At 48.8% G+C, this 27,732-nt stretch overlaps 1 protein-coding gene across 2 annotated transcripts in view; it reads left to right on the plus strand.

The window, feature by feature from the left end:
* LOC135011696 (retinol dehydrogenase 7-like) overlaps positions 1–27,732 on the plus strand; it is a 167,795-nt gene that overhangs the window by 10,637 nt on the left and 129,426 nt on the right. Inside the window, exon 2 of one of the 2 annotated variants that reach the window (XM_063952482.1) lies at positions 20,841–21,046. The exons of the other annotated variant lie outside the window; for it this stretch is intronic. The gene's annotated coding sequence lies outside the window, so the exon portion shown is untranslated. The remainder of the gene's footprint in view (positions 1–20,840; positions 21,047–27,732) is intronic. 2 annotated transcript variants of the gene reach the window in all.

Below are 27,732 nucleotides of genomic sequence, written 5' to 3' on the forward strand. Positions count from 1 at the left end.
GACGTTGTCAGGGCCCTGAAAATATATGTTTCCAGGACGGCTGGAGTCAGAAAATCTGACTCGCTGTTTATCCTATATGCACCCAACAAGCTGGGTGCTCCTGCTTCTAAGCAGACTATTGCTCGTTGGATTTGTAGTACAATTCAGCTTGCACATACTGTGGCAGGCCTGCCACAGCCAAAATCTGTCAATGCCCATTCCACAAGGAAGGTGGGCTCATCTTGGGCGGCTGCCCGAGGGGTCTCGGCTTTACAACTTTGCCGAGCAGCTACTTGGTCAGGGGCAAACACGTTTGCAAAATTCTACAAATTTGATACCCTGGCTGAGGAGGACCTGGAGTTCTCTCATTCGGTGCTGCAGAGTCATCCGCACTCTCCCGCCCGTTTGGGAGCTTTGGTATAATCCCCATGGTCCTTACGGAGTTCCCAGCATCCACTAGGACGTTAGAGAAAATAAGAATTTACTCACCGGTAATTCTATTTCTCGTAGTCCGTAGTGGATGCTGGGCGCCCATCCCAAGTGCGGTTTATCTGCATTACTTGTACATAGTTATTGTTAACTAAATCGGGTTATTGTTGAGCCATCTGTTGAGAGGCTCTATTGTTTCATACTGTTAACTGTGTTTCATATCACGAGTTGTACGGTGTGATTGGTGTGGCTGGTATGAGTCTTACCCGGGATTCAAAATCCTTCCTTATTGTGTACGCTCGTCCGGGCACAGTACCTAACTGAGGCTTGGAGGAGGGTCATAGTGGGAGGAGCCAGTGCACACCAGGTAGTCTAAGATCTTTCTAGAGTGCCCAGCCTCCTTCGGAGCCCGCTATTCCCCATGGTCCTTACGGAGTTCCCAGCATCCACTACGGACTACGAGAAATAGAATTACCGGTGAGTAAATTCTTATTTTTGTGCGGATTTTTGCCGGCCGGTCAAAATCGGCTAGTGTGAAATAGCCCTAAGAAAACAGCTGCCACAAATTCAAATAAACGAGTTGAGATTAAAAAATGTTAATTAAAAATTAAATCAGAAGATGCTGGGCTTCAAAAACTGGGGAAGCTGGAATTGAAAGCAATTATTAGATAATTCACAATTTGCAATTTGCAAGTGTTGCCAACAGCACCCTATGGGTGCTGTTGGCAGCACACTCCGCACAATCCTAGTTACAGCCCTGGTATGGTAAGCCTATTATTCTTGTTGAAATGTCACAAGCGCAAAAGAGGAAAAATGAGTCCATGAGTCCGTGTGCCTCTAACTTACTCTTTGCCTAGCTCTCCCCCAGTGTGTCTCTCACTTGCTCTCTCCCTAGCTCTCCTCCTCTGTGCCCATCACCTGCTCTCTCCCTAGCTCTCCCCCTGTGTGCCCCTCACCTTCTGTCCCCCAAGCTCTCCCCCTGTGTGACTCTCACCTGCTCTCTCCCTATCTCTCCTCCTATGTGCCTCTCACCTGCTCTCCCTAGCTCTTCTCCTGGGTGCCACTCACCTGCTCTCTCCCTAGCTCTCCCCCTGTGTGCCCCTCACCTTCTGTCTCTCTAGCTCTCCTCCTGTGTGCCTCTTACCTGCTCTCTCCCTATCTCTCCTCCTATGTGCCGCTCACCTGCTCTCCCTAGCTCTTCTCCTGGGTGCCTCTCACCTGCTCTCTCCCTAGCTCTCCCCCTGTGTGCCCCTCACCTTCTGTCTCTCTATCTCTCCTCCTGTGTGCCTCTTACCTGCTCTCTCCCTATCTCTCCTCCTATGTGCCCATCACCTGCTCTCTCCCTAGCTCTCCTCCTGTGTGCCTCTCACCTTCTGTCTCCCTAGCTCTCCTCATGTGTGCCCATCACCTGCTCTCTCCCTAGCTCTCCTCCTGGGTGCCCCTCACCTTCTGTCTCTCTAGCTCTCCTCTTGTGTGCCCATCACCTGCTCTCTCCCTAGCTCTCCTCCTGGGTGCCTCTCACCTGCTCTCTCCCTAGCTTTCCCCCTGTATGCCCCTCACCTTCTGTCTCCCTAGCTCTCCTCCTGTGTGCCCCTCACGTGCTCTCTCCCTATAACTGCCTCTGTGTGCCCCTCACCTTCTGTCTCCCTAGCTCTCCCCCAGTGTGCCTCTCACCTGCTCTCTCCCTAGCTCTCCCCCAGTGTGCCTCTCACCTGCTCTCTCCCTAGCTCTCACCCAGTGTGCCTCTCACCTGCTCTCTCCCTAGCTCTCCCCCTGTATGCCCCTCACCTTCTGTCTCCCTAGCTCTCCTCCTGTGTGCCCCTCACGTGCTCTCTCCCTATAACTGCCTCTGTGTGCCCCTCACCTTCTGTCTCCCTAGCTCTCCCCCAGTGTGCCTCTCACCTGCTCTCTCCCTAGCTCTCCCCCAGTGTGCCTCTCACCTGCTCTCTCCCTAGCTCTCACCCAGTGTGCCTCTCACCTGCTCTCTCCCTAGCTCTCCCCCTGTATGCCCCTCACCTTCTGTCTCCCTAGCTCTCCTCCTGTGTGCCCCTCACGTGCTCTCTCCCTATAACTGCCTCTGTGTGCCCCTCACCTTCTGTCTCCCTAGCTCTCCCCCAGTGTGCCTCTCACCTGCTCTCTCCCTAGCTCTCACCCAGTGTGCCTCTCACCTGCTCTCCCCCTGTGTGCCCCTCACCTTCTGTCCCCCTAGCTCTCCCCCTGTGTGCCCCTCACCTTCTGTCCCCCTTGCTCTCCCCCTGTGTGACTCTCACCTGCTCTCTCCCTAGCTCTCCTCCTGTGTGCCTCTCACCTGCTCTCCCTAGCTCTTCCCCTGGGTGCCTGTCACCTGCTCTCTCCCTAGCTCTCCCCCTGTGTGCCCCTCAACTTCTGTCTCTCTAGCTCTCCTCCTGTGTGCCTCTTACCTGCTCTCTCCCTATCTATCCTCCTATGTGCCCATCACCTGCTCTCTCCCTAGCTCTCCTCCTGGGTGCCTCTCACCTTCGGTCTCCCTAGCTCTCCTCATGTGTGCCCATCACCTGCTCTCTCCCTAGCTCTCCTCCTGGGTGCCTCTCACCTGCTCTCTCCCCCTGTATGCCCCTCACCTTCTGTCTCCCTAGCTCTCCTCCTGTGTGCCCCTCACGTGCTCTCTTCCCTGCTCTCCCCCAGTGTGCCTCTCACCTGCTCTCTCCCTAGCTCTCACCCAGTGTGCCTCTCACCTTCTGTCCCCTAGCTCTCACCCAGTGTGCCTCTCACCTTCTGTCCCCTAGCTCTCCCCCTGTGTGCCTCTCACCTTCTGTCCCCTTAGCTCTCCTCCTGTGTGCCTCTCACCTGCTCTTTCCCTATCTCTCCCCCTGTGGGGTATGAGATTACTATGGGGGTCATTCTGACCAGTTTGCACGCAGTGGTTCTTTGCTGCGGTGCGAATGGGTCAGAACAGCACAAGCGCGGCAGCTGCATTGCGCATGTGCATCATTGCCTGGCGATGGTCAGCGGCCAGAACAAAGAAGAAAGTGATCGCTAGCGCGATCGCAAGAAGATAGACAGGGACGAGGTGTTCTGGGGCGTCTACTCACCATTTTCCGGGCATGGATATCCAAATGCAGGCATGTCCAGGTGTTTGGAGGGCGGATGTCTGACGTCAATCCTGGGACCTTCGTCGCTGGATCCATTGTACAGGGAGGTAGGTCTGACCCTGGTCTTATTTTACAGGAAACTTGTTTAGCATAGCAGGGCTGCACAAGCAATCGCAGCCCTGCTATGCTAAAATACAGTCTCCCATAGGTGGTATCAAGTTGATCGCATGAGCAGCAAAAAGTTGCTATGTGCGATCAACTCGGAATGACCCCTGTGTGCAGTGTCGGACTGGGGCATGAAGGCCCCACTGGGAAAATTTTGTTGTTGTAGTAGGGGCTCATGTTTAGGGGCTCATGTTTAGGGGTGTGGCCAGTCTCCAGAGGGGGTGTGGCCAGCTACCACTTTGGTTTGCCTAACCATTAGAGAGTGCATAGTCTGGGCCCCATGATACATATATAGTAAATACTACTAGTGCATGATAATGTTCCAGAATAACAGCAATGCACTGTAGAAAATACACCATAGTCCTGTGCAGTATAAGGTAACATGTATAATTCAAGTGCACAGTCTGGAACCTGATCCCTAGAGGAGGAGGTGAGCCAGTCCAACCCTGATTGTGTGTGATGTGCTATATGGGGTTTATTAGATAACTGTGCATGAGATGGTATACTGGGGGCCATTCCGAGTTGATTACTCGCTAGCTAGTTTTAGCAGCCGTGCAAACGCATTGTTGCCGCCCACCGGGGAGTGTATGTTAGCTCTTGTGCAGCAGAGTGCCTGCAAAACATTTTTGTGCAAAATAAGACCAGCCCTGTAGTTGCCTATCATGTGCATTGATTGTAACGTAGGAGGGAAGGCTTTTGACATCACACACCCGCCCAGCCACGCCTGCATTTTTACTGGCACGCCTGCGTCTTTCCAAACACTCCCTGAAAACGGTCAGTTGACACCCAGAAATGCCCACCTCATGTCAATCTTCCTGCGTTCAGCTGTGCGAAAGGAATCGTCGTTAGAAGCATAGCAAAACCACAAAACACTTTGTACCTGTATGATGCGCATGCGCAGATTAGCTCTTTTTTACACTGATCGATTTTTATCCCATCAAGGGACGCCAAAATCCATATTCACTTACCAACAAACTTAAGCTTTGGCTGGGCCTGTTAGTGCTGAAACACACTACCCGGCTTTTGCCGGCCGGGAAAAAGCCGGACGGCTTTTTCCCGTGCCGGCATTGTAGTTAACAGTGTGAGGGCTAGGGTCCCTTCACACTGCACGGCCCCGGCCCGGCTGCCGGGTTGCAGCCGGGTCTCACCACTGGAAGGTCCGGCGGCCGCCGGGCCGTCTTTGGAGCCAGTAAACCATGTGTGTGAAGGAGAGCTTTCACACACAACGGTTTTTTCTGAAGCCGTGTCTGATGCTGCGCATGCGCACAGCATCACACACGGCTCAAAGCCGTCCTGTGTGAGCGACTCTGCCGGTTTCTCCCGGATGGCAAAAAGCCGGACAAAGTTTGTCCGGCTTTTTGCCATCTGGGAAAAACCGGAGTGTGTGTTGCAGCCCTTACTCGCCAGCTCAATCCGGCTTCTATGGACTGCAGCTGATCCTACCTAAAAAAAAATGTAGGAATCATCCCTGATTACACAGTTTCTGTTACTGATTAAAACCAGGTGACATGCAGACTTGAAACCAGCCAGCCACAGAACCTGTGTAATTAATGAGTTTTAGTCTAAAAGGATAGTGTGGTACAGTGCCGTAACTAGACTTTTTGGTGCCCTGTGCCAGAAAAAGAATTGGCGCCTGCCATTTTTCCAATAAGAACATAAGGCACATGCCTCACAGGGAAGGGGCATGACAAAATTGATCCCAGAGAAAGCCAATGCTATGATGCCCCTTCCCACAATGAATAAAGTGTCCGACTGCAATGTCATGGGCAACGGGTTTGCATCCCGGGCATATCAGAATCAGTAAATGTGACAAAGACAGTGCGATTGATCAACAAAGAGTTATCAAGTTAAGTCCATGAATGCTGTGTAGGTATTAGTGATAAAAGGGGTGGGGGTAGGAGACGGGCGATCAGGAGATGCTGGGCTTCAAAAACTGGGGAAGCTGGAATTGAAAGCAATTATTAGATAATTCCATACTTGCCTACCTGACCCTCTCCATGAGGGAGAAAATGCTCTGTTCCTGGACTTTCCTGGTAATGTATGATTGCCATCACCTGTGATGAAACACCTTTCTTATCAATTAACTAGCTCACCACAGGTGATGGCAATCATACATTACCAGGAAAGTCCAGGAACAGAGCATTTTCTCCCTTATGGAGAGGGTCAGGTAGGCAAGTATGGATAATTCACAATTGGCAAGTGCTGCCAACAGCACCCTAGGGGTGCTGTTGGCAGCACACTCCGCACCAGGGTTGTAACTAGGTGTGTGCGGAGTGTGCTGCCAACAGCACCCTAGGTGTGCTGTTGGCAGCACACTCCGCATACACCTAGTTACAGCCCTGGTATGGTAAGCCTATTATTCTTGTTGAAATGTGACAAGTGCAAAAGAGGAAAAATGAGTCCAGGACAGGAAAGAAAACCCTCAGCAACAAAAGGGTTAACAGAAGAGGGTGGTATTTGATTTTTTTATATATTTGTTTCCAACTATAAGTGTGAGTACAGCTTGTTACTTTAACAGAAAACTAAGGCGTGGTTACATAAAGCAAACAAACAAGAAGTGCGCTATTTGATACGGGATCCGGTCTGAAGATCGACAGTGTCTAGGTCGACAATGTTTAGGTCGACCACTATAGGTCAACAGTCACTAGGTCGACATGGAGGGAAGGTCGACAGGGTTTCTAGGTCGACATGTGCTAGGTCGACAGGTCTAAAGGTCGACATGAGGATTTCACATTTTTTTTCTTTTTTTGAATTCTTTCATACTTAACGATCCACGTGGACTACGATTGGAACGGTAAAGTGTGCCGAGCGAAGCGGTAGCGGAGCGAAGGCACCATGCCCGAAGCATGGCGAGCGAAGCGGTGCACTAATTTGGGATCCCGGTCACTCTACGAAGAAAACGACACCAAAAAAAAAAAAATCCTCATGTCGACCTTTAGACCTGTCTACCTAGCACATGTCGACCTAGAAACCCTGTCGACCTTCCATCCATGTCGACCTAGTGACTGTCGACCTATAGTGGTCGACCTAAACATTGTCGACCTAGACACTGTCGATTTTATGAACCACACCCATTTTATACTGCCTGCAGCCCTGCACTGAACTGACAACACAAACTGCTAATGAGCACAGGGGGTAATTCCAAGTTGATCGCATCAGGAATTTTTTTAGCAGTTGGGCAAAACCATGTGCACTGCAGGGGAGGCAGATATAATATTTGCAGAGAGAGTTAGATTTGGGTGGGTTATTTTATTTCTGTGCAGGGTAAATACTGGCTGCTTTATTTTTACATATATCCAGTGTAGCTGTATAAAGTGGTGCTGTGTTGAGCAGACCAGTGGTAGTGTCCTGTCTCATCAGTCATTCCAGTGATAATATACGCTGCTGCTATATGTCCACTGCTGCAGTATAATAATTATAACAACAACCTGTTGTGCTGCATCAGGCCAGTGGTAGTGTCCTATCCATCAGTCATTCCAGTCATTCCTGTGCCGCATATTGTCTCATATAACTCCCAAAAAATAATGGAGAGCAAAAATTTTGAGGATAAAATAGGGAAAGATCAAGAAGAACCACTTCCTCCTAGTGCTGAAGCTGCTGCCACTAGCCATGACATAGACGATGAAATGCCATCAACGTCATCTGCCAAGGCCGATGCCCAATGTGATAGTAGAGAGCATGTAAAATCCAAAAAGCCAAAGTTCAGTAAAAAGACCCAAAAAAAAGAAATTGAAATGGTCTGAGGAGAAACGTAAACTTGCCAATATGCCATTTACGACACGGAGTGGCAAGGAACAGCTGAGGCCCTGGCCTATGTTCATGACTAGTGGTTCAGCTTCACATGACGATGGAAGCCCTCATAACTGAGGCCTTGACACTTATGTTGGTGTTAGACGTGCACCCAGTATCCGCCATTAGTGCAGTGGTATTTAGACAATTGATGGATGTATTGTGTCCCCGGTACCAAATCCCATCTAGATTCCACTTCACTAGGCAGGCGATAGCGAGATTTTGCTATTTAATTCCAGTGATTTGGACGTATAATTACAGTGATTTTGCCAATTAATGTCAGTGATTTATAATTATTAATTACAGTGATCTTGGCAATTATTTCCAGTGATTTGGACGTATAATTACAGTGATTTTGCCAATTAATGTCAGTGATTTACAATTATTATTTACAGTGATCTTGCCAATTAATTCCAGTGATTTGGACGTATAATTCCAGTTGGAATTGTTTGTGTCGCTTGGCGTAAGGGCCCTACACATTTCCCGATGCGCCGCCGAGGTGCCCGACGTCCGATACGGCCGACGAGCGACCCGGCGGCGGGGGGGCAGTGACGGGGGGAGTGAAGTTTCTTCACTCCCCCCGTCACGCGGCTGCATTGAAGTGCAGGCAAATATGGACGAGATCGTCCATATTGGCCTGCATGCACAGCCGACGGGAGACCAGCGATGAACGAGCGCGGGGACGCGCATCATTCATCGCTGGAGTCTCCACACTGAAAGATATGAACGAGTTCTCGTTCATTTATGAACGAGATCGTTCATATCTTTCAGAAAATCGGCCAGTGTGTAGGGCCTATAAGTCATACAGCTACCTCATTGCACCTCTTCGACATCTTTGAATGAGGTGCTGTTTGGGGCCTAGTTTTTGAAATGTGCCATCCTGTGTGACACTGCCGTATGAGTCCAGGGGTATTGCAGTATTAGTCCTGGGGTACTGCCGTATAAGTCCATCAATTGCAGATTTTTTTTAAAGTGACTGGAGCATGCTGGAAATGCTGTCAGTGGACCGAACAATTGCGGCCCACTCTCGACATTCAGCCACTGCATGACACTACAAGATGGGCCAGGTGGTTGTGTCGCTTAGCTTAGTCATACAGCAACCTCGGGTCACCTTTTTTTCTTATTTGCATCATGTGCTGTTAGGGGCCTTTTTTTGATATCTGCCCTCCTGTCTGCCACTGCAGTGCCACGCCTAGATGGGCCAATTGTGTGTGTCGCTTGGCTTAGTCATACAACTACCTCATTGCAAATCTTTTTCTTCTTTGCATGATGTGCTGTTTAGGGCCTTTTTTATATATCTGCCCTCCTGTCTGACACTGCAGTGCCACTCCTAGATGGGCCAGGTGTATGTGTTGTCCACTTGTGTTGCTTAGCTTAGTCATCCAGCAACCTCGGTGCAACCTTTTGACCTAAAAACAATATTGTGAGGTGTTTAGAATAGACTGGAAATGAGTGGAAATGATTGTTATTGAGGTTAATAATACTATAGGATCAAAATTAGCCCCCTGTGATTTTAGCTGTTTTTATGTTTTGTTTTGTTTTCAAAAATCATCCAGATCCAAAACCAAAACATGAAAGGGTGGTTTTGGCAAAACCAAGCCAAAACCAAAACACGAAAGTGGAATTAGAACCAAAACCAAAACACAAAACACGAAAAGTGCCCGCCACACATCTTTAGTTATTGCTCAGAGGAGCTAATTTTAAAGACAGTAGTGCCATCTAATTTGTGATGTATATTTTATATTGCACACATTGATCACAACATTTCTATGTAAACAATATTTGCAGTTTTTACTTCAGGGATTAACACAAAGATTCTAGGGGTTACTAACTCGTGAGCAAACCACATAAAGCTGCCCATGGGAGACTCAGCTGGTTCTGAGATTTACATCTACAGCCCTGAATATTTGCCCAGTGTCAAGTGCCTGGCTTTTCCTTTATTGCTCCTTCCTGATGTAACATCGAGATCATACATACATCAGTTTCTTTCTAGGTCACTAAGCTATACATTAGTAAAAATACGATCCAAGTTCATCCAGTAGGTTTTGCGTGAGGTGGAACAGACAAAAATTCAGATTTATTTTCTTTTGTCCATAGTTTATAAATAGTCCGTAGAAGTATATTGGAGGTCATTGCAGGGATCGAACCAGGCTCCCTGCATCATTATGCCCCACCCCCACAGCATAATGGCAAAATTAGTTCATCTATAGGGAGTGGGCAGAACCACAATGATGTAATTCCCATAGCATTGCATAAAATTGTCTCTGCCCCCTCCCCACAGGCCCGTAAATTGTGTCATAATGGCATGAGGAGACAGGGCTAGGATTGAGGGCTGCGGGACAGCGGGCAGCAAAAAGTAATTTTGTCCATTGGGGAGGGGGGATGTGTTATGGATACGCAAAAAGCCCCGCTGTGTGCACCACTGTTTTTTATGGGTTTCTTCCAAGTGCCCAGTTTGCACCCACATTACAAAAACATACTGGTGGGTTATTTGAATTTACACTTTTAGTGACCAACGAGCAATCTAAATATTCCCTGTATGGGGCTGATAAATAAAAAAATTATAGAAATATTTGAAGCAATATTAATCAATATTTAATATCTGAATACCAGCTGAATGTACCTGGTCATTACAAAAGACAGTTTTAGAAGTTTATAAAATAACAATTACTTAAGGTACATTCACCATACATAGTTTCATAGAAAAACTGTGGAAGTTTTAACTATAGAAGGCCATGGTGACATAAGCAGCCCAAAGTGCATTGTCTGACAGTCAGGAAACATGGCCACAAACGCTGTGGAGAAGATGCTTTTCTGTGTGCTCAAATGAAGAAAAACTGGTTCCGTTATACTGTATTGTACTTGTGTAATGACATTTTGGAACACGATTTGGGAAATAACCTCCGGCTAGACAATCTATTTACAATTGGAACAAGAAATGTAAAACAACTGGATGTTTGTATAACGGTAAAAGCCATGGACGACCATGGGCCTAATTCAGATTTGATCGTAGCAGCAAACTTGTTAGCTAATGTGCAAAACCATATGCACTGCAGGGGGGGGGGGCAGATATAACATTTGAAGAGAGAGTTAGATTTGGGTGGGTTATATTTTCTCTGTGCAGGGTAAATACTGGCTGCTTTATTTTTACGCTGCAATTTAGATTTCAGTTTGAACACACCCCACCCAAATCTAACTGTCTCTGTACATGTTATATCTGCCCCCTGCAGTGCACATGGTTTTGCCCATTAGCTAACAAATTTGCTGCTGCGATCAGATCTGAATTAGGCCCCATGTGTATCTGAAGTGGTGCATGTTCGTGCCGTTTACAGATGTGTCCTCCCACTTTGTGGACATCGCAGCACACAACTTGCAGCATAGTGCTCCTGCTATGCATACACTCCGACTGTTATGCGCACACCTCACATTGAGCCAGGTGAGATGTGGAAACACACGGCATGCCATGTGTTCACATAGCGATCCTGCTACAGCAAGCTGCTATACGCAGCATAGCTGAAACGGGACACATCTGTATTGGCGCAGACCAAAGAAATCCACAATGAGGGCAAGTCTGGAGTTAAAATTTCACAATTATTTGGAACATTTTGCAGTAGTGGCTGCAAATGACTCTCTACAAACTGCTGTTATTGCAAAGTCTAATACATCTTTCACACATATATTCAGTGGCTGCTCCAGAGACGGAGTTGCAGCACAGTCCAAAATTAAAATACCTCTGGAGCCACCACTGCAAATAGAGAAGGCTGCATAAATGTGGGAAGAGTTAATTATGGAGGATTTCAATTATCCAGACATAAACTGGAAAAACGAGTCATGTGATACAGCTAGAGGTAATAGGTTTTTAACCTTAATAAAAGATCAATATTTGTCCCAAGTAATTGAGGAACCAACTAGAAATAGGAACATACTGGATCTAGTAATAACAAATAATGTGGAGGTAATTAGTGATGGGTAGTTCATGAATGATTAGTTCAAAATGAACTAATCTTCAAAGTGAACTAGTTTGTTTAGTTCACAGCAAAGATTAGTTCATCAGGAAGGAGGAGTTAGACACAGACAGAATAGAGCCGCAGCTGCATTAGGCTACACACTGTCTCATTCACTGGATTTTCACTTACTGAATCTGATGCTGTAAAATGAAAGTTAAAAGTACAACACAGCCCAGCAATACAGATCTAATAACAATGTTGTGCAGGGCCGGTTCTAGCCCTTGTGGCACCCCGGTCGAAAATAGGGGCGTGGCTTCATACAGAGGCGTGGTCAGTCATGCCCCCTGTAGAGTTGTGCCCCCAGTAGCGCCCCCATTTGTGACCCCAGTAGCGCTGCATAAAAAAAAAAAAAAAACTTACAAACCCCGCTGCAGACCTCCGCCGGCGCCGCTCCTCTCTTCGTATCTATGGGAGAGACATCATGACGTCTCTCCCATAGCACAGCATAGACACTAGAGGTCAATCATGACCCCTAGCATCTTTGCCAGTCCCACAATGCTGTGCGGTGCGCAATGATGTCATAGTGCACCGCACAGCAAAGGTCCTCTCCATGAAGGGAAACTAGACGGATAGTGTCTAGTTCCCTTCACAGCGGGGGACACAGTGGCAGCGGGGGGCACAGTAGCAGTTCTTGCCATGGTGCGGCACCCTCCGGATGGCGCCGGCGCCCTCCGGAAGGCGGCGCCCCGGGCAAAAGTCCTGCTTGCCCGTGGCAAGATCCGCTGCTGATGTTGTGTGTACTGTCAGATGGTTTGTTGATATAAATCAAGGCTAATTTCCAATACTTTGTTGCAGTTATTCGTTACTTGTATCAGTTCCATTCCAAGTTCTCAAATGTAATCTAAGATATTAGATTCAGAAAATTTTCCACTGTGTGTGAAGTAATTCACTTAGATAATTGGATCGTTTATGAGCTGCTGGCTAGTGTTCCCCTTTCACACATTCCTACATGTTGGGGGGTAATTCCAAGTTGATCGCAGCAGGAAATTTTTTAGCAGTTGGGCAAAACCATGTGCACTGCAGGGGGGGGGGCAGATATAACATGTGCAGAGAGAGTTAGATTTGGGTGTGGTGTGTTCAATCTGCAATCTAATTTGCAGTGTAAAAATAAAACAGACAGTATTTACCCTGCACAGAAATAAAATAACCCACCCAAATCTAACTCTTTCTGCACATGTTATATCTGCCTCCCCCTGCAGTGCACATGGTTTTGCCTAACTGCTAAAAAATTCCTGCTGCGGTCAACTTGGAATTACCCCCATTATGTCCCACTGAATTCATAGATAATCAATCGACTCCAAAGGACTGCTGCTGGTATTATATACTACTGTAGTGTATTGCAGCAAGTACAGTACATTGATTCTATTGACTCACTCTCAAGTGAGTATTTCTCATCATCCTAGAGGATGCTGGGGTCACCATAAGAACCATGGGGTATAGACGGGATCCGCAGGAGACATAGGCACTTTAAGACTTTGGGTGTGAACTGGCTCCTCCCTCTATGCCCCTCCTCCAGACTCCAGTTTTAGAATTTTGCCCAGGCAGACTGGATGCACACTGAGGAGCTCTACAGAGTTTCTTAGGAAAAGACTTTTGTTAGGTTTTTTTATTTTCAGGGAGACTGCTGACAACAGTCTCCCTGCTTCGTGGGACTAAGGGGAGAGAAGTTAGACCTACTTCCAGTGGTTCAAAGGCTCTGCTTCTGGCTAAAGGACACCATTAGCTCCTGAGGGTTTGATCACTAGGTACGCCTAGATGCTCGCTCCCAGAGCCAGCCGTCACCCCCCTTACAGAGCCAGAAGTCAGAAGACAGGTGAGTAGAAGAAGATCAGAAGACTTCAGTGACGGCTTTCTAAGGTACCGCACAGCGATCGCACGCTGCGTGCCATGCTCCCACTACACAGTGGCACTACAGGGTGCAGGGTGCAGGGGGGGGCGCCCTGGGCAGCAGATAAACCTCTAAAATGGACTGGCAAGAGGGGACATAAGTGCCTAGGCACTGTCCTAAGCCCCGCAAGTATAAATATATAATTGCAAAAAAGCGGGACTGAAGCGCGCCATTAAGGAGGGTGGAGCATCGTCCTCCCAGCTCACGGAGCTCAGCGCCATTTTCCTCTCCACATTGCAGAGATGCTGGTCCTTTCCTCACACTTCTGACTAAGTATCAGGGTGAAAAACGGGGAGGAGGGGGGGCACAGGAATATTGGTGCAGTATATATTTGTTATAAAAGCGCTGCAGGTCTGGAGCATTCTTTAGTGTCCCAGAACCGGTGAGTAGGCACTGGGTTGTGAGCTGGCAAAACTCCCTCTGTGTCTCTCTGACAGGCTTTGCTGTGGGTCTGTCCCCTATATGCCCAGTGTGTCTGTGGTGTTTGGAAGAACACGTGTCTCAGCAGTATGTCTGAGGCTGAGTGCTCTTCCCAGGAGGAGGCTGTATTAGAGACACAAACAGCTGTGGGAGTGACCCTGTCGGCAGCGCCGACTCCTGATTGGGTAAATTTGTTGAATGCCTTGAATGCTAATGTGGCTCATATTAATAAGAGATTAGATAAGTCTGATTCTCAGAACCAGGCATGGAAGAAATCTGTGGAGGATGCATTATTGCAGGTACAGACCCCTTCAAGGTCACAAAAACGTCCGTTTGCCCAGTTGACAGAGACAGATACCGACACCGACACAGACACTGACGTGAAAGTCTGATCCTGCTCAATTGGGCGCCACCTATTATTGTGCTACCATCACACAAGAAAATCAAGAAAATCAAATGGAAATATACATTCCTTATAGTTGCTCCATAAATCTTTCCATCCACATCGAGTTATTGCATATCATCCACTCCACATGTGGGAAGAAAACATAAAGCTTTCATGTGCAGTACAATAGATTTAATTACAATAATGCACAAATAAGACAACATAAATCGCTCTAATGTTCCACAGTGGTGTCCCTGGGGGACTGAACAATTACCAGATACGATGGAGAACTGATGGTAAGCAGTTCTCAAAAACAGTTCTTATTATTTGTCCGAAGGAGGTCCACACGGGTAGGCAAACTCCGGAAAGCTAATCGTTCTGGCCTCCGCTCAGCACCTCCAGGACAGCTCTGGAAACCTGGGCTCTTCAGTGAGAGGAATCGGCAGCAGCTGATACATAGGGGGCAGCAGGTCCTGCTGCTGGCAGGAGGATACTGTCCTGACACTGCTGCATGGAAGTGAGTGCATGCACAGGTCCCAGGTCCAGGCTTCTCTGTGCTCCTAGAACGAACTCCTCACACCTCCAGCTAGATAGTCCCTCTGCACGCAGCTGAAGTGCACTTCAGCTGCGTGCAGAGGGACTTTGTACCCACTCCCACATCAGGGAAACCACTTGGATTCTAAAAAGTTTTGTTACTTTGTTGTAATTTTTTATTTATTTTTTTACAAACAAGGAATTAATCCCTGTGTGCTGGGATTCCGCCCCCCGTGCTGTCAGCCTGGGATCTGCTGCTGCTGATTCCTCTCACTGAAGAGCCCAGGTTTCCAGAGCTGTCCTGGAGGTGCTGAGCGGAGGCCAGAACGATTAGCTTTACGGAGTTTGCCTACCCGTGTGGACCTCCTTCGGACAAATAATAATAGCTGTTTTTGAGAACTGCTTACCATCAGTTCTCCATCGTATCTGGTAATTGTTCAGTCCCCCAGGGACCCCACTGTGGAACATTAGAGCGATTTATGTTGTCTTATTTGTGCATTATTGTAATTAAATCTATTGTACTGCACATGAAAGCTTTGTTTTCTTCCCACATGTGGAGTGCAGGGCCGGCGCTTCCACTAGACAGCTTTAGGCAGCTGCCTATGGGCGGCGGTACCTGAGGGCGGCCTAGAAGAAAAAAAATATCTGAAAAAGCAGCTTTCTATTGGCGGCAGGACTCAGAGCAGTGTATGTGACCACAGTCCACACAGCTTATCAGGGAGTCAGTGACTCCCAGACTACAAATCAGCACCAGGGAGAGAGGGTGCAGCGCTGACAGCCTCAGTCACAGGCACCAAAGAGAAAGGAGGGGAGAGCTTCTGTACCCGCCCATCGACGTCAGCTCCTGGAGAGGCGCAAGTTTGCTGAGATCTCGCCGCCGGGCGGAGAAGAAACTAATCCGAGCCGAGGTGAGGGAAGATACCATCGCTGCTGCCCGCCCGCCGCCCAGCTGCATTTCCCCCCCGGCTCGTACAGCGCAAGACCGCCGCAGCGGTTCGGTATACTGTGGCCCCCCTTCTCCCCAAGTCCTGTGTTACCCCCCCCCTCATGTCCCCAGGTTGTGTGACAACTTGTGTTCCTCCTCCCCCTCTCCACCCCGTCATGTCCCTATGATCTGTGATGCTCTCCCCCCCCCCTCTCATGTACCCAGGTCATGTGTCCCTCCTCCCCCTCATGTCCCGTGGTAACCCCTCCCCCCTCAAGTGCCCAGGTCATGTGTTTCTCCTCCCCCTCATGTCCCGTGGCACCCCCTCCCCCCTCAAGTGCCCAGGTCATGTGTTTCTCCTGTCCCTCATGTCCCGTGGCACCCCGTCCCCCCTCATGTGCCCAGCTCCTGTGTCCCTTCTCCCCTCTTATGTCTAGTGTCACGCCCCTTCCCCCTCTCATGTCCCCATGTCCTGTGACACCCCCTTCTCCCCTCAGGTGCCCAGGTCCTGTGTCCCCCCCTTAAAGTCCCCAGGTCATGTGTCCCTAATCACCCTCTCCACCCCCCTCATGTCCCCATGTCTGTGACACCCCCTTCCCCCCTCCAATGCCCAGGTCCTCTGTCACCGCCCCTCAAGTCCCCAGGTCCTGTGTCCCCCCTCCCCACCCCCTCATGTTCCGTGACACCCCCTCCCCCCTCAGTTGCCCAGGTCCTGTGTCACACCCCCCCCCTCAAGTCCCCAGGTCATGTGTCCCCCCTTCCCCTCTCCACCCCCTCATATCCCCATGTCCTTTGACACCCCCTCCCCCCCTCATGTCCCCAGGTCCTGTGTCCCAACTCCCCCTCTCCACCCCCCTCATGTCCCCAGTGCCAGATTAAGGGCCTTGTGGGCCTGGAGCTGAAATTTCTCGAGGGCCTATTGGGTGATGTTGGATTGTGACCTGTGTTGTGGGGGTGTGGTCTGTCATGGGGTGTGGCTAGCACCATGGAGGGCATAGCTAACCTTCAACTTTTAACAACAATAGTCTATCTCTCCTCTTTGCTTATATGAAGTATAAACCACCTGTTATATTACTGACCCTTGAATTAATAAAAAAAAAAAAAATGAAAAAACACAAAATAAGGTTTATTAATAAAATGCAACAATTTTTCTCTATACACTGCCTTAACAAAAATTCCAGAAAATTGCTAGTTTTCCTATAATTAACTAAATGGGAGGACCTCCAAGAACCTCCAATATGGCACTACAAGGAACAGCACAGCCTCCAACTACTAATCCCATCCACGCTTCTCAGAACAGTGATACACAAAATGGTAGTTGCTGAAATAAATTTATAAGCCCATCACAGGAGCGTGAAAGGGAGGGATTAACCTAGACAAGAAAACAAATTCCCCCAGCAGTCTAATAGGCCAGTAAAAACATTTACATCCTATGTAAAAATAGTAAATGCAGAGATCTCAGTTAAGATCCATACACACTAGATGACCTCACTCTATGGGGGGAATTCAAATGTTTGAAAAGTCAGTTGGGTGTCTGTTTTTTCTTGTCTATTAGATAGGAAAAAACATACACCCAACTGACTTTTCAAACAATTCAATACCCCCCTATGAGCGACATCGTCTAGTGTTTCAACTCCCGGGCTGGGCGGTTAGCGGCCGCCCGTACACACTGAGCGATATGACCGTTCATATCACTCAGTGACGTCATCAGCAGCCGGACGTGGAGTATGCATGCACTGCCAACAGCGACGATTGTTGCCGACCCATGGGGCTGCGCATCGATCGTCCCTGGCGGCATACACACTTGTCGAGAAAATAAGTGACGTTGCTCAGGAAGGGGGAAAATGAACGACGTAGCTCATTTTCTCAGCAAATGTGTATGGGCCTTTAGATACATTTGCAAACATATGATTAATCCTCCAGCCACTCTGCTAATATACACACACATATAAGATAATAATACACACATAATAAAATGGTGAGGCTATGTGTGTGCGTGCGTGCGTGTGTGTGACATAATAAAATGGTGAGGCTTTGGTCGCCGGAGGAACGCTAAACACACACACAGCCTCAATCTTATTTAAGGCAAGACATGGTCCTCTCTGTTCTTGTTTGATTTTGTTGTACTGCACCACATTGCATGATCTGATGAAATGTCCTGCGAGCCTCGAAACAGATTGGTATTGACTTGCCAGCGGGCGGGATGCCGGCGGTCAGAATACTGACCGTGGCATGCCGAAGATCTCGACTGGGGCAGTTAAGTATACTTACCTTTCCCCCTGGCCCACTAACCCGCCCTACCCTGCAGCCTAATAACCCTCCCCTCCCCGCAGCCTAACCCTAAAGCTCAGCGGTGGTGCCTAAACCTAGCCCCCCTCCCTGCAGCCTAATCCTAACCCTCCTCTCCCCACAGCCTAACCCTAACCTCTCTCCCAGCAGCCTATCCCTAACCCTTCCTTCCCGCAGCCTAAACCTAACCCTCATCCCTCCCAGTGGTGCGAGTTAAAAAAAATGTCTTGTAGGTACTGTGTGCACGCGCATAAGGCGCGCAAAAAAAATGTGTGTGGCCAAAGAAAATGGGGGCGTGATACACATATGGGGGAGCAGATACACATATGACCCCAATAGTGCATATGACCCCAATAGTGCCAGATACACAAATGCCCCATAGTGCCAGAAATACAGTGCTCCCCCCCCCCCCCCCCCCCCCCCCCCCCACTCACCGCTGCCTTTTTTTTTTCCTGCCCCTCAATGCTTGAAGTCCGGTCTCCGCAGCTCCGGCGGCGGGTATCTCAAATGAGGCGCTGGTTCATTAGCCAATCAGAGTTCGCGGTCTGGCACCAAATAAGGACCCGCGGCTACCGATTGGCTAGCAAACTGATGCCTTATGAGATTCACCCCGCCACCACCGGAGACCGCCAGACATCCCAGAGAATTGAGGGGCAGGAGAGGCGCTGCGCTCTCCTCCCCTCACATAGCAGCCAGAGGGAGGCAGGTATGGTGGTACGGCGTACCGGCTGGGAATTTCTTACCGGTACGCCGTACCGCCCTGTACCATCATACTTGCAGCACTGCACCCTCCTCAGCCTAACCCTAACTTTACCTGAGGAATGCCTAACCCTAACCCTCCTTCCAGCAGCCTAAACCTAACCCCCCCGGGTCCAGTGTAACTCTAACCCTACCTTGAAATCTAAACCTATAAATCCCCCTATTCCGCAGATTACATGTCCTGCGTTGTGGTGGCTGGTTGTTCGGGATCCTGGCTGTCGGGAATTCCAGCGCCGGGATGGTGACCGTATTCGGAATCACTGCATAATACATGTACCCCATAATGTTTGATTGAACAATACTCTATTTTGAACCAGTCTGAGTGCTGCCTATTTTCTTCAAAAGAGGGAACTGCTATGTTCCACAGAAGATTATTTATATATATATATATATATATATATACTGTGTGTATATATACATACTCACACATGCATACATATACTGTATAGACTCCAAAGTAGCGCGGAACTCCAGGGACATTTAACAGCAACTTATTTGAATGTCGTCAAAGTCTACGTTTCGGGACTTGCGTCCCTTTGTAAGGACATGACAAACCAACATGAAAAATTACATATAAACAGATGAAATACCTTATTCAGCAGAATATATATATATATATATATATATATATATATATATATGGTTTGTAGTTATGTGATTGGCGGTCAGGAGACTGCCAGTCACATTACTTCCACTGACATCCTGCACCCTCACCATGCCGACCAATAGGGACTTTTTCCCACTCATGGGTGTTCATGACACCCGTAGACTGGGAATAGAACCGAGCCTGCAGAGTGGCATTCCCTTTCCCTCCCCTCCCCCCCACCCCACACACACTGGCATTCCGCTGCCGGGATGCCGGCATCGGTATGCTGATCCCGCCGGTCATGCAATACATACACACACACACATATATAAACGATATTGCTAGACCGGTACTCCCCTCTAGGAAGAATTGGGCTCCTATATTATATATATACACATATATATATATATATATATATATATATATATATATATGTATTTATATTTTATATATACATACAGTAACCACATATTATATAAACACATTCTATATATATATATATATATATATATATATATAAGATGTGTATATATTGGGTATAGTTTAAATTAAAAATATCACATAGTATATACAGTAGATTATACTGAACCAGTGCCCTGCAGCTGCATACCTGTAATTTCTATAAGCAGCAGCAGCAGCCAGCACGTCATGAAGATGAAACACCCTGCTGCTGCCGGGCTGCCTGCTTGTGGAGTATCTGACATAGCACCACGGTTGATGCGCCACTCAGCTTCAGGTGCGGTGGTGGCGGGCGGCACATTCGTGACGTCACACATTGCAGAGGAGGAGCCGTTTCAGTGTGCGTAAGCGGCGCAGGGAGGGCAAGGAAAGGCTTCCGCTGCGCCGTCATCATGGGTAGACAATCCATTCTGGCGGCGGCGTTTGATCCCCTGGCAGTCGGAGGGTGGGGGGTGGAGGGGGTGATAGTTGAAGCTGGGGGCGGGGTTTGGGCGGCCAGTGGCAGATTGCTGTAGAAGGAAAATAAATTCCTGTCTACAGCAGCATAGCAGTGTACAGTACAGACGCGATGGGCCTATTCTGATGGTGGGCTTGGAGCTGCAGCTCCATCAGCCCCATTATTAATCCGGCCCTGCATGTCCCCACCTTCCCCCTCATGTGCCATGGCCCTGTGTCAATCCCCTAAATCCTGTGTCCCTCATGCCCCCAGGTCATGTCCCCAGGTCTTGTGTCCCTCATGCCTCCAGGTCTTGTGCCCCCCCCCCCCCCCCCCCAATTCCCATGTCACCCTCTCCTCCTCATATGCACAGGTCCTTTGTCATCCTCCTAAGTTCTATGTCACCCCCCCCCCCCCCCCTCATGTCCCCAGGTCTTGTCTCTCCTCGCCTTTCCCCCTCATGTATAGTGTAACCCTCTTCCCCCTCATGTGCCGAGGTCCTGTGCCACACCCCCTCGTGTCCTGTGTCCCTCCTCCCAACTCCCCATCGCCCTCACGCAGGGCCGTAACTATGTGTGTGCTAGCAGTGCGTTGTGCTGCCCGCTGGCAGGGCTGTTTGCTGTTGCCTGTGGTGCGGCTAGGTGCCGGCATCCTCTCCCCTGCATCCTCCCATGTATACCCGCCACGTCCCTGACGCCGCATCCCTCTCTCCTCCCCAGCGTCAAGAGTCAGAACCGGGCCCCGATACCCGGAAGCAGCGCGGACTGCTGCTTACCAGGCTGGATATGCGGGGCACACAATCAAGCACCCCACACCGCTGATCATATGCACTTAACCCCTGGACGGTACTGAAGCTCAGCGCTGTCTTACAGCTCGGGACCTGCTCAGGAGGTCGCCGGGCTGCTAGCTGCAGAAGAGGAGCCTGGTAAGTATGAGGCTGCCATGTCTCTCTCTCAACATTTCTCCCCCCTCGCTTTCTCTCTACCATGCCTCTTCCCTCCCCATGTCTCGTCCCCTCCCCTTCCCTCGCCTCTTCCTCCCCATGCCTCTCCTCCCTCCCCATGCCGTAATGTGTAAAAAAAGGGGACGCTGTCTGCCGTAATGTGTAATAAGGGGGACGCTGTCTGCCATAATGTGCAAAAAAGGGGACGCTGTCTGCCGTAATGTGTAAAAAAGGGGACGCTGTCTGCCGTAATGTGTAAAAAAGGGGACGCTGTCTGCCATAATGTGTATAAAAAGGGAAGCTGTCTGCCGTAGTGTGTAAAAGGGGCTCTACCTGGTGTAGTGGCGTTACTGTGTGTCGTAATTTAAATGATGGCGACTACTATAATATGTATTGGTATTACTGTGTGGCCACACCCCTTCCCCATGAAGCCATGCCCTTATATTCTTTGCGCACGCCTAAGGCACGCACTGCACCTGTTTTGCATAAATGGGGGGGGGCTGATGCCCTATCTTGCACACAGCGCTAAAATGCCCTCATGTCCGCATGTGCCGTGTCATTCCCCCAGGTCCTGTGTCCCTCCTCCCTCTCCCACCACCCCGCTCATGCCCCTCTCCCCCTTCATGTGACCAGATCCTGTGTTACAGCTTCACCAGCTTATCCCAACAGGAGATCCACTAACAGCAGAGAGTCCCTGAGCAGAACCATATGGACTCAGGTTAGTGTGATTGTGACTGTACTGGTCACACCGAGTGCATCCTCCCCTGTGGCTGGAGCCTGGTCTGGTGGGGGCACTACCGACTCTAGAAACGATTAATATTAACAGGGGGCTATGGACTGTATGTATGCCATTGTCTCCCATGCAGGACACCAGTAGTGACTGCAGGTACCAGACACACGCACACAGCATTCCAGGATGACAGCACTACACAGCCTCGGCACTGTCGGCAGTGCCTGCCTGAAAAATAAGTATGGGGGGGGGGGGGGGGGGGGGGGGGGCAGTTGGCTGAAGTTTTGCCTAGGGTGCTAAGAAACCTAGCACAGGCCCTGGTGGAGTGGATGATATGCAATAACTCGATGTGGATGGAAAGATTTATGGAGCAACTATAAGCAACTATAAGGAATGTATATTTCCATTTGATTTTCTTGTGTGATGGTAGCACAATAATAGGTGGCGCCCAATTGAGCAGGATCAGACTTTCACATTTTTCTGTATTTCTCCAAAGTGTTTTGAAGAGTCACTTTTTCCTGATTTCTGCTTTACAAGGCTGCCTTCACTTATTTGCGCAGGGATTCATTACCTCAAATATCTTGTTTACACAACTGACTCCAGTGTCGACTTTAGTGATTCCAGATTGGATCCTAAATTAGCAAAGAGTATTCAGTACATGATTGTGGCAGTAAAAGACATATTACATATTTCTGAGGACCCTGCTGTTGCTGAGACAAGGGTTTGTATGTATAAAGAAAAGAAACCTGTGGTAACATTTCCTCCCTCTCATGAGCTGAATACTTTTTGAAAAGGTTTGGGAAAGCCCTGACAAGAAATTTCAAATTCCCAAGAGGATTCAGGTGGCGTATCCGTTCTCCTCTGGGGATAGGGAAAAGTGGGAGTCACCCCCCCATTGTGGACAAGGCCCTATCCCGCTTGTCTAAAAAGGTGGCTCTCCCGTCTCCTGATACGGCAGCCCTTAAGGACCCTGCGGATCGCAAGCAGGAAAATACATTAAAATCCATTTATGCCACCACGGGTACGCTGCTCAGACCAGCCATAGCGTCTGCGTGGGTGAGTAGTGCTATCAAAAAGTGGGCAGATAACTTCTCATCTGAGATAGATACCCTAGATAGGGATAGCATCCTTTTGACACTGGGTCATATCAGGGACGCAGCGGCCTTCCTAAAGGAAACGGCGAGAGATATTGGCCTTTTGGGATCAAAAGCCAATGCCATGGCAGTCTCAGCTAAGCGAGCATTGTGGATCCATCAATGAAATGCTGATGCTGACTCCAGGTAAAATAGGGAATCTCTGCCATATAAGGGTGGTGTCTTGTTTGGTGAAGGTCTCACGGATTTGGTCACGGCCACCGTGGGTAAGTCATCATTTTTGCCTTACGTTCCTTCACAACAAAAGAAAACACACCACTATCAGATGCAGTCCTTTCGGCCCAATAAATACAGGAAGGGCCGAGGTTCTTCCTTCCTTGCTACTAGAGGAAGGGGTAAAAGGTCACCGGCCTCGGCAGGTTCCCAGGAGCAGAAGTCCTCCCCGGCTTCTGCAAAATCCACCGCATTACGCTGGGGCTTCTCTGCGGGAGTCCGCACCGGTGGGGGCACATCTCGAACTCTTCAGTCAGTTCTGGGTTCGTTTGGACCTGGACCCATGGGTTTTAGAAATAGTGTCCCATGGGTACAAACTGGAGTTTCAAGACGTTCCCCCTCGACGATTTTTCAAATAGGCCTTACCAGCTTCTCTTCCAGACAGGGAGGTAGTATGCGGCGCAATACAAAAGTTGTGTCAAAATCAGGTCATTATCAAGGTTCCCCTGTCACAACAGGGAGAAGGCTTTTATTCGAGCCTGTCCGTGGTCCCGAAACCGGACGTCTCGATCAGACCAATCCTGAACCTAAAATCCCTCACTTTCTACCTAAGAAGATTCAAATTCAAGATGGAGTCTCTCCGAGCAGTGATATCCAGCTTGGAGGAAGGGGATTTTATGGTGTCGGTGGACATAAAAGATGCCTACTTACATGTTCCTATTCATCCACCGCATCAGGCTTACCTGAGGTTTGCAATTCAGGATTGTCATTACCAATTTCAGATGTTGCCATTTGGTCTGTCCACGGCTCCAAGGATTTTCACCAAAAATCTGGAAATTCAGAACCTGGTCAGACAAATTCTGAAACCAGTAAGAGTGTCAGTCCATCAATGCACTCCTTTACTGGGGAAGATGGTGGCAGCTTACGAGGCCATTCAGTTTGGCAGGTTCCATGCCAGAGTGTTTCAGTGGGACCTGTTGGACAAGTGGTCCGGATCCCACCTGCACATGCAACGAAAAATAATTCTGTCTTCCAAGACCAGAATTTCACTCCTGTGGTGGCTGCACAGCTCTCACCTCCTAGAGGGGTGCAGGTTCCGGATCCAGGACTGGATCCTAGTAACCACGGATGCGAGTCTCCGGGGCTGGGGGGCAGTCACACAGGGGGAAAACTTCCAGGGAAGATGGTCAAGCCTGGAAACTTGTCTACACATAAATGTTCTGGAGTTAAGAGCCATTTACAATGGCCTTCTTCAAGCGGAACATCTGCTTCGCAATCTGCCTGTACTGATCCAGTTGGACAATATAACGGCAGTAGCGTACATAAACCGACAAGGCGGAACAAAAAGCAGAGCGGCAATGGCAGAGGCCACGAGGGTTCTCCGCTGGGCGGAAAGACATACAAGCGCTCTGTCAGCAGTCTTCATTCCGGGAGTGGACAACTGGAAAGCAGACTTCCTCAGCAGACACAATCTCAATCCAGGAGAGTGGGGTCTTCATCAAGAGGTCTTCGCAGAAGTGACAAGTCTTTGGGGAATTCCTCAAGTAGACATGATGGCATCTCATCTCAACAAGAAGCTTCAGAGATATTGTTCCAGGTCGAGGGATCCTCAATCAATAGCAGTGGATGCCCTGGTGACACCATGGGTGTTTCAGTCGGTGTATGTATTCCCTCCGCTTCCGCTCATTCCAAAAGTGCTAAAGATCTTAAGAAGAACAAATGTTCGTGCAATCCTCATTGTTCCAGACTGGCCAAGGAGGGCTTGGTATCCGGATCTTCAGGAATTTCTCATAGAAGATCCCTGGCCTCTTCCTCTACGAGAAGGGCCGTGCATGTATCAAGACTTACCGCGGCTATGTTTGACGACTTGGCGGTTGAACGCCAGATCCTAACCCGAAAGGGTATTCCCAGTGAAGTCATTCCCACACTTCTGCAAGCTAGGAAGGGAGTAACATCCAAACATTACCACCGTATTTGGAGAAAATGTGTCTTGGTGTGAATTCAAGAAGGCTCCTATGGAACAATTTCAGTAGGGACGTTTTCTCCATTTTCTACAGGCAGGTGTGGATGCGGGTTTGAAGTTGGGCTCAGTTAAAGTGCAAATTTCGGGCTTATCAGTTTTCTTTCAAAAACAATTGGCCTCCCTTCCAGAGGTTCAAACTTTCGTGAAAGGTGTGTTGCACATCCAACCTCCGTTTGTACCCCCAGTGGCACCATGGGATCTTAATGTGGTTTTGCAGTTCCTTCAATCACATTGGTTTGAGCCTTTACAAAAGGTGGAATTGAAATTCGTCACTTGGAAAGTGGTCATGCTGTTGGCCTTGGCATCCGCATGGCGGGTATCGGAGTTAGCGGCTTTGTCTCACAAGAGCCCTTATTTGATCTTTCATGAAGATAGAGCAGAGTTGAGGACTCATCAGCAAATTCTGCCGAAGGTAGTTTCGTCGTTCCACATGAACCGACCTATTGTGGTGCCAGTGGCTCCTGACGCCTTAGTGGAATCGAAGTCTCTTGATGTGGTCAGAGCTTTAAAAATTTATGTCGCCAGGACAGCACGGATTAGTATGATCCCAACAAGATTGGGGCTCCTGCTTCCAAGCAGACTATTGCACGCTGGATCTGTTCTACGATTCAGCAGGCTCATTCTACGGCTGGATTGCCGTTACTGAAATCGGTGAAGGCCCATTCTACCCGGAAGGTGGGCGCATCCTGGGTGTTATAGCTATGCCGAGCAGCTACTTGGTCAGGTTCAAACACTTTTGCAAAGTTTTACAAGTTCGATACCCTGGCCGAGGAGGACCTCATGTTTAGTCAATCTGTGCTGCAGAGTCATCCGCACTCTCCCACCCGTTCTAGAGCTTTGGTATAAACCCCATGGTTCTTATGGCGACCCCAGCATCTTCTAGGACGTATGAGAAAATAGGATTTTAATACCTACCGGTAAATCCTTTTCTCTTAGTCCGTAGAGGATGCTGGGCGCCCGTCCCAGTGCGTACTGTATCTGCAGTTATTAGTTCTGGTTATACACAGTTTGTGTTACGTTATAGTCAGCCTGTTGCTGGCATTGTTCAGGCCGTAGGCTGGAGTTCTGTTGAATGCCATGCTGTACGGCGTGTTTGAGGTGTGAGCTGGTGTGTATCACTATCTCACCTTAGTTTAACAATAATTCCTTTCCTCAAAATGTCCGCCTCCCTGGGCACAGTTCCTATAACTGGAGTCTGGAGGAGGGGCATAGAGGGAGGAGCCAGTTCACACCCATTCAAAGTCTTAAAGTGCCCATGTCTCCTGCGGATCCCGTCTATACCCCATGGTTCTTATGGTGACCCCAGCATCCTCTACGGACCAAGAGAAAAGGATTTACTGGTAGGTATTAAAATCCTATTTTCCCTAGGCATCAGATTTGATTTTAAATGATTTAATCACTGGTCAAAGCTCTCAGTCCTCGCTGTCAGTGCTATCAGTGGGATATATGAATCCGTTGTCAAGGTAAATGTTGTCATATGTCACTGTTGGCATACTCCGCCTTTTTATTACAGTGATTGTAGCATGTAATCTTAATTCAAATAGCATTCGTTTAATAGCAATTCAGCATCGTTGCATAATGTGCTATAATTAAATTTCATATGACACAACTAGTTATTACAAAGAAAATGATTTTATATAGGGTTACTGTGGGTGATTTCTGAAGGAGATCCACTGCAGTGGCGGAACTAGCGAGCGGTGGGCCCAGGTGCGACAAAATGCTTTGCCCCCCCACATCCCATCCAAGTCCACCCCCTCACCCCTGGAGAGGATATGGTGAGGGGGACCTGCTCAGGGCCAGAGAAATGGATACCTAGCAACAGTGCCATAACTAGACATTTTAGCACTGTGTGCAAGAAACTGCATCGGAGCCCCAACCCTGCATGCAAAACAGGGGCAGTGCGCGCCGTAGGCACGCGCAAAAATACATAGTGGCGTGGCTTCGTGGGGAAGGGGTGTGGCCACAAAATAATACCAATTCATAAAACGGTGCACAGTAGTCTCCATTATTTAAATTACGCCGCACAGTAGCACCACTACACCAAGTAGAGACCCTTTTACACCTTACAGCGGACAGATTCCTCTTTTTACACATTACGGCAGACAGCGTCCCCCTTTTTACACATTATGGCAGACAGCGTGCCCTTTTTACACATTATGGCAGACAGCGTGCCCTTTTTACACATAACGGCAGACAGCGTACACTTTTTACACATTACGGCAGACAGCGTGCCCTTGTTACACATTACGGCAGACAGCGTCCCCCCTTTTTACACATTGCGTCAGGCAGATTCCCCCTTTTTACACATAGCGGCAGGCAGATTCCCCATTTTTACACATTACTGCAGGCAGTCCCCCATTTTTACACATTGCGGCAGGCAGATTCCCCCTTTTTACACATTGCGGCAGGCAGATTCCCCCTTTTTACACATAGCGGCAGGCAGTCCCCCATTTTTACACATTGCGGCAAGCAGATTCCCCCTTTTTACACATTGCGGCAGGCAGATTCCCCCTGTTTACACATAGCGGCAGGCAGTCCCCCATTTTTACACATAGCGGCAGGCAGATTCCCCATTTTTACACATTACTGCAGGCAGTCCCCCATTTTT

The sequence above is a fragment of the Pseudophryne corroboree genome, chromosome 2 (assembly GCF_028390025.1).
Source record: "Pseudophryne corroboree isolate aPseCor3 chromosome 2, aPseCor3.hap2, whole genome shotgun sequence".
NCBI lineage: Eukaryota > Metazoa > Chordata > Amphibia > Anura > Myobatrachidae > Pseudophryne > Pseudophryne corroboree.